The sequence below is a fragment of the Anastrepha obliqua genome, unplaced genomic scaffold (genome assembly GCF_027943255.1).
Source record: "Anastrepha obliqua isolate idAnaObli1 unplaced genomic scaffold, idAnaObli1_1.0 ptg000181l, whole genome shotgun sequence".
Taxonomy (NCBI): Eukaryota; Metazoa; Arthropoda; class Insecta; order Diptera; family Tephritidae; genus Anastrepha; species Anastrepha obliqua.
Window position 1 is genome coordinate 1 of NW_026562260.1, and position 5,000 is coordinate 5,000.

General features: G+C 34.1%; 1 non-coding gene and 1 pseudogene across 1 annotated transcript in view; both read left to right on the top strand.

Moving 5' to 3' along the window:
- The first annotated feature begins 2,413 nt into the window (after positions 1–2,413).
- On the top strand, positions 2,414–2,594 carry LOC129252334 (5.8S ribosomal RNA; annotated as a pseudogene).
- Positions 2,595–3,038: 444 nt separating this feature from the next.
- The window catches only part of LOC129252338 (large subunit ribosomal RNA), a 3,989-nt gene continuing 2,027 nt past the window's right edge, over positions 3,039–5,000 (top strand). Inside the window, exon 1 of the ribosomal RNA XR_008583386.1 lies at positions 3,039–5,000. This exon is cut by the window's right edge and continues 2,027 nt beyond it. This is a non-coding gene — a ribosomal RNA (large subunit ribosomal RNA).

Here is a 5,000-nt window from a genome sequence, read left to right on the forward strand (position 1 = left end):
TAAACACGGACCTTATGGAACGTGTGCTTTTATTAGACTAAAACCAAGCGATCATTTGATCGTTAAATTGGTTGAACTCTAGATAACTTGCAGATCGTATGGTCCCCGTACCGACGACAGATCTTTCAATGTCTGCCCTATCAACTTTTGATGGTAGTATCTAGGGACTACCATGGTTGCAACGGGTAACGGGGAATCAGGGTTCGATTCCGGAGAGGGAGCCTGAGAAACGGCTACCACATCTAAGGAAGGCAGCAGGCGCGTAAATTACCCACCTCCCAGTTCGGGGGAGGTAGTGACGAAAAATAACAATACAGGACTCATATCCGAGGCCCTGTAATTGGAATGAGTACACTTTAAATCCTTTAACAAGGACCTATTGGAGGGGCAAGTCTGGTGCCAGCAGCCGCGGTAATTCCAGCTCCAATAGCGTATATTAAAGTTTGTTGCGGTTAAAACGTTCGTAGTTGAATTTGTGCTTCATACGGGTAGTACAACTATATATTGTGGTATGTACATTACCTTATGTATGTAAGCGTATTACCGGTGGAGTTCTTATATATAATTAATACAATGTATTTTTTATATATTCCTCCTATTTAAAACCTACTTCAGTGCTCTTCATCGAGTGTTGTTGTGGGCCGGTACAATTACTTTGAACAAATTAGAGTGCTTAAAGCAGGCTCCAAATGCCTGAATATTTTGTGCATGGAATAATGAAATAAGACCTCTGTTCTACTTTCATTGGTTTTTAGATCAAGAGGTAATGATTAATAGAAGCAGTTTGGGGGCATTAGTATTACGACGCGAGAGGTGAAATTCTTGGACCGTCGTAAGACTAACTTAAGCGAAAGCATTTGCCAAAGATGTTTTCATTAATCAAGAACGAAAGTTAGAGGTTCGAAGGCGATCAGATACCGCCCTAGTTCTAACCATAAACGATGCCAGCTAGCAATTGGGTGTAGCTACTACTATGGCTCTCTCAGTCGCTTCCCGGGAAACCAAAGCTTTTGGGCTCCGGGGGAAGTATGGTTGCAAAGCTGAAACTTAAAGGAATTGACGGAAGGGCACCACCAGGAGTGGAGCCTGCGGCTTAATTTGACTCAACACGGGAAAACTTACCAGGTCCGAACATAAGCGTGTAAGACAGATTGATAGCTCTTTCTCGAATCTATGGGTGGTGGTGCATGGCCGTTCTTAGTTCGTGGAGTGATTTGTCTGGTTAATTCCGATAACGAACGAGACTCAAATATATTAAATAGATGCTTTCAGGATTATGATGTTGAAACTTATATAGCCTTCTTTCATGCGTACATCTTGAATGTACAAGTGTTTGAATGTGTTTATATAAGTGGAGTCGTACCTGTTGGTTTGTCCCATTATAAGGACACTAGCTTCTTAAATGGACAAATTGCGTCTAGCAGTAACGAGATTGAGCAATAACAGGTCTGTGATGCCCTTAGATGTCCTGGGCTGCACGCGCGCTACAATGAAAGTATCAACGTGTATTTCCTAGACCGAGAGGTCCGGGTAAACCGCTGAACCACTTTCATGCTTGGGATTGTGAACTGAAACTGTTCACATGAACTTGGAATTCCCAGTAAGTGCGAGTTATTAACTCGCATTGATTAAGTCCCTGCCCTTTGTACATACCGCCCGTCGCTACTACCGATTGAATTATTTAGTGAGGTCTCCGGACGTGATCACTGTGACGCCTCGTGTGTCACGGTTGTTTCGCAAAAGTTGACCGAACTTGATTATTTAGAGGAAGTAAAAGTCGTAACAAGGTTTCCGTAGGTGAACCTGCGGAAGGATCATTATTGTGTTCCATATCCGTAAGAAAAACAAACAAACAAACAAACAAACAGACAAGCAAACAAACGAACAAAAAGAAAAAAAAAAAAAAAAAAAAAAAAGAAAAAAAAAAAAAAATTTATATAATTATTTTGAATCCATAATTCTTTTTATTCTTTTTCATTCAATTTGTGATCCATCAATTATATCATATTAAATATAATATATGATGGTACATTTTGTAATGTTTTTTCTTATTTTTTTCTTTTAAAAACCTTTAAACATGAAAATAAAAAGTTGTACTTATTATTCATTTGATTGAATGATAAGTTAATTTGTTCACAATAACAAAAGTGGTATATATTTATTATATTATTATATATACATAAAATGATTAAAAAAATACAAAATAATTGAATCATAATAAATACCACCACTGTATTATTGTTGAACTAAGACATTCGCAACTTAATAAAAATGTTTAGAGTTAAATATATTTGATATATATTATTGAAAGAAAATCAATTTATATATTATTAATATTATTTAATTTTACTCTTTCAATTAATATATGCAAAAAAAAATTGACATTTGTTATAAATAAAAATAAATAAAAAAATACTCTAAGCGGTGGATCACTTGGCTCATGGGTCGATGAAGAACGCAGCAAACTGTGCGTCATCGTGTGAACTGCAGGACACATGAACATCGACATTTTGAACGCATATCGCAGTCCATGCTGTTATGTACATTAAATTCAATTTTAAAGTACTGCTTGGACTACATATGGTTGAGGGTTGTAAGGACTATGCTAAATAAGTTGCTTATTCTTTTATAAAAATAATTGAATTTAAGCAAATGTGTATATTATTGGATTTTAAATAATTCATAATATTAATAGCAAAAAAAATAAAGATATATAATGAATTTTATTTATTATATATTCTTTAAAAAAAAAATCCTCTCAAATAAAATGAAATGATGAAAATATTGAATCTAAGTATTCTTTACAAAAAATTTTCATATTATTTATATATATATATAAAATAATAATTTATATATGTAATTAAAAGGAGGAATGTCTAGCATAAAAATTAAATTTTTTATTCTAGGATTGCCTCATTTTTACATTATTATTATTTTTATATATTTACAATATATAAAAGGAGAAAAGAAAAATAGAGATGAAAAGATGATATAATTTTTTTATTAAATTGTGAGAAGATAAAAAAAGAATATTAAAACAACCTCAACTCATATGGGATTACCCCCTGAATTTAAGCATATTAATGAGGGGAGGAAAAGAAACTAACAAGGATTTTCTTAGTAGCGGCGAGCGAAAAGAAAATAGTTCAGCACTAAGTCACTTTGTCTATATGTCAAATGTGAGATGCAGTGTATGGAATATCTTAATATCTAGTATGAGAAATTAACGATTTAAGTCCTTCTTAAATGAGGCCATTTACCCATAGAGGGTGCCAGGCCCGTATAACGTTAATGATTACTAGAAAGATATTTCCAAAGAGTCGTGTTGCTTGATAGTGCAGCACTAAGTGGGTGGTAAACTCCATCTAAAACTAAATATAACCATGAGACCGATAGTAAACAAGTACCGTGAGGGGAAAGTTGAAAAGAACTCTGAATAGAGAGTTAAATAGTACGTGAAACTGCTTAGAGGTTAAGCCCGATGAACCTGAATATCCATTATGAAAAATTCATCATTAAATAATTAAAAAAATAATGTGCATTTTTTTCATATAAGGACATTGTAATCTATTAACATAATAAAGTATTTATCAAAAGATCATTGGTGATATTAAGTTTATTTAAATTAATTTGCTTTTTAAGCATATTAACATAAAATAAATACTAATGATTTGATAAAGTGTTGATAGATTTTATTATATATAATGCTAAAATTCATTTTTTGAATTTTACAAAAAATTTAATATCTATGATATTAATATTTATTTGTATGCATTTATATGATTAACAATGCGAAAGATTCAGGATACCTTCGGGACCCGTCTTGAAACACGGACCAAGGAGTCTAACATATGTGCAAGTCATTGAGTTATATTAAACTTAATGGCATAATTAACTTAACTTAAATATAATGGGATTAATTTTTAGTCTATTTTTTAATAAATAGTCAATTAATTCAATCCCGGGGGCGTTCCATATAGTTATGTATAATGATAATTTATTATTATTTATACCTCTAACTGGAGCGTACCTTGAGCATATATGCTGTGACCCGAAAGATGGTGAACTATACTTGATCAGGTTGAAGTCAGGGGAAACCCTGATGGAAGACCGAAACAGTTCTGACGTGCAAATCGATTGTCAGAATTGAGTATAGGGGCGAAAGACCAATCGAACCATCTAGTAGCTGGTTCCCTCCGAAGTTTCCCTCAGGATAGCTGGTGCATTTAAAAATTATATAAAATAATCTTATCTGGTAAAGCGAATGATTAGAGGCCTTAGGGTCGAAACGATTTTAACCTATTCTCAAACTTTAAATGGGTAAGAACCTCACCTTTCTTGATATGAAGGTTGAGGTTATGATATAATGTGCCCAGTGGGCCACTTTTGGTAAGCAGAACTGGCGCTGTGGGATGAACCAAACGTAATGTTACGGTGCCTAAATTAACAACTCATGCAGATACCATGAAAGGCGTTGGTTGCTTAAAACAGCAGGACGGTGGACATGGAAGTCGTAATCCGCTAAGGAGTGTGTAACAACTCACCTGCCGAAGCAACTAGCCCTTAAAATGGATGGCGCTTAAGTTGTATACCTATACATTACCGCTAAAGTAGATGATTTATAAAACAATTTCGATTGATTTATAAATTTTGAAACTTTAGTGAGTAGGAGGGTACAATAGTGTGCTTAGAAGTGTTTGGCGTAAGCCTGCATGGAGCCGCTATTGGTACAGATCTTGGTGGTAGTAGCAAATAATCGAATGAGACCTTGGAGGACTGAAGTGGAGAAGGGTTTCGTGTGAACAGTGGTTGATCACGAGTTAGTCGGTCCTAAGTTCAAGGCGAAAGCCGAAAATTTTCAAGTTTTTAATAAAAAAAAAATATTAATAAAAATATATTTAAAAATAATTAAAATACTTGAATTATTTTGAACGAAAGGGAATACGGTTCCAATTCCGTAACCTGTTGAGTATCCGTTTGTTATTAAAAATGGGCCTTGT